General features: G+C 40.5%; 1 protein-coding gene across 1 annotated transcript in view; it reads left to right on the top strand.

Annotated features, from left to right (window-relative positions):
• The first annotated feature begins 438 nt into the window (after positions 1–438).
• The window catches only part of LOC138032424 (N-acetyltransferase 8-like), a 16,399-nt gene continuing 14,337 nt past the window's right edge, over positions 439–2,500 (top strand). Inside the window, exon 1 of the mRNA XM_068880092.1 lies at positions 439–619. The gene's annotated coding sequence lies outside the window, so the exon portion shown is untranslated. The remainder of the gene's footprint in view (positions 620–2,500) is intronic.

Genomic DNA, 2,500 nt, shown 5'->3' with positions numbered 1-2,500 from the left:
TAACTTTCGCGGGAAAGGGTATTCTAAAGATAGATTTATTTGTGACTGCAGGGGAGCCCACCCATGCCATAACAACACTCTTATCCTTATCCTGTCTTATCTAATTCACGCTTGAGCTCATATAAGGGAGCCCCCTCCCCCACCCCCCCCCCTCCCCCCCTACCCCCTCTCCTTTCCGGGCAATCACATTATTTATTCACGGCGCGCGTCACGCAAAAATCACCACACTTTCGCGAAAAAAGTTACCCAACAAGCTTGTTAAAAATAGTACAAAACAGTGAAGAATACTCCCCAACACCACACGCAAAATAAACTGTTTTTAAGTCATTGCGGGACAGTCTGCGGGAACGCGGGACAATTTACAGTTATGCCCGGGGTATATTTGGAAAGCGGTCTTCCAGTATAAATAACCAGTGGTCCGCCATGTTGATCAGCGTTTGAAAGTGTCACTTTGTGAAAAATTGCCCAAAATCTTTCACACAAAGAGAAAAATAAGGTATAAAACGAAATTTCTATAAAGATAACAGAAATTCTGACTGGCCCAAAGGGATTCAAACTCGAGTTAATCGTAGTTGTCGCTGGCTCAGGCACGTACGGTATACATTAGGATTTCAGCGAGGTGAGCTTAATTAATAATCTTTATTCAAGTGAAAAGGGCAGGACTTATACTTAAATTCTTTCAGAGAAAACTTTGCCTCTCAAATTTTTTTGGCCAATTGGTGGTTTTCACCTTACGTAATCGCCGATATGTTGGTGTATGGACGAAACTCTCATTGGTGTCCATTACATCATCAAATATCTGTGTCTCTAAAGGTGGGTTTCAAAATGTTTTCGTTTCCAAGGAATCTACGATCTTGGATCAAGTCCAAGGTTCCTGGGGCATGTAATAACGTTTAGAAGTAATTATATTATTGAATCATTTCCTAGCCTGCCATCGAGTTAGGACAATGTGCGAGCCAGCGAGCCATGGTTGCGAGTCATGCGAGTCAACATGCAAGTCACACAGTTATTGAAAGCTAATTGTTTTAAAATTGGTGCTTAGACTTAATAACTGTTTATCAGCGCTATTTGAAATGGGTGCTTAGACTTAAATTCAAAATTCGCATGGCTCGCTGGTTCGCAGATTGTCCAACCCACATGTCTTGCCAAATTGGGGTCCCTGTGCTAGCATTTTTGGTGGGTTCCAATATTTGTCAGTGCCCTCCGAAAGAAAAGCTAACTTGAAGGCCGAGGTGGATAACATCCTCCAAGATCTGCAGAATTCTTCATATTCTACGAAAGCCGAATTCAATAATTGCTTTATTATTCATTCAAAATATTTTCTTCACTCAAACTTCTAAACCTACTCGCAGCCATTTTTCTGCTCAACAAAAATAACACAATCTCGTCCCCCGCTTTTTTCGGTCAATGTTTCAATAATTTGCAGCAGGCTGCACTTTTGACGTCATTTTGACGTCATCGGTTCAATAATATGCAGCGGGCTGCACTTTTGACGTCATTGATTCAATATGACGAAGTTTCTTTCCAAATTTGGTGAACAGGAGCTGGTTATGGTGAATTATGCGTGTGGTTTTAACCAATCAGAAACGGGGAAGTATTTTGAATGAATAATAAATCTTATTATATGCCTAGCTCTGTGAGGGGGCAAGGTGAACCAAATTGCATGCTGTGATTGGCTATGTGAGCGGGCAAGATGGAGCGATACTGCCTGCTTAGGATTTGTCGCTTGGTCCTGCAAGATCATTTTTTGGCGTTTCAAGTCATATAAATCCTTTATTGACCAAGCTTGTGAGGTCAAGATGGCTGGATATTGGCCTTGTTCTTTTTTTGCGTGTTTATGGACCTCAACTTTTGTCCGGTTACAACTGCCCCAATTCAATGGAGCAAGAAAATCAAAATGGCGCACGGGCAATGTTGAAGTGGTTTCCAGTCTGCTAACTCCAATGGCAATTCTTTTCATTGTGCAGTTTTACACTGTACTTTGTCAAAGGGCTTTAGTTCTTTGAGCACGTGACCTGGGTCCCGGGACACATTAATTTTTTGAAAATGCATTTTATGGACAGGGATGTAGATAATAGCCAGGAGCCAGGAAAAATACCCGGCTGTGAACTCAATTGTCCCAGCTGAGAAACCTTCTACAGTCATAAAAATCTTTAATAATGGACTCTTCTAAACCCACCTGAGAACTGATAATTCCCATGTGTTAAAAATTTTGTCTACATCCCTGATGAATATTTTTGGCGTAGAAATGCAACATTTCTGTGTTAACACGATCCCAGGTCGTCCATGACCTCATAAAATATGTTCATGTTTATAATTTAATTATGATTATTGTGGTTAATAATCAAAGGCTTAGCTATGGTTCATCGATGGCAATTAAAGTATTTCAAAGCTTTTGCAGTGCTATTTTGCAAAGCATTCTCACACAAGAGAGGTACATTCTTCTCTAAATTTCTTACAGCAAAATATTTATTTGGAAGCCATGTCAAACCATGTACAT

Source organism: Montipora capricornis, chromosome 14 (genome assembly GCF_036669925.1).
Source record: "Montipora capricornis isolate CH-2021 chromosome 14, ASM3666992v2, whole genome shotgun sequence".
NCBI classification, from domain to species: Eukaryota; Metazoa; Cnidaria; class Anthozoa; order Scleractinia; family Acroporidae; genus Montipora; species Montipora capricornis.
Note: the sequence above shows the minus strand (reverse complement) of the source record. Positions and strands in the feature narration are given on the sequence as shown.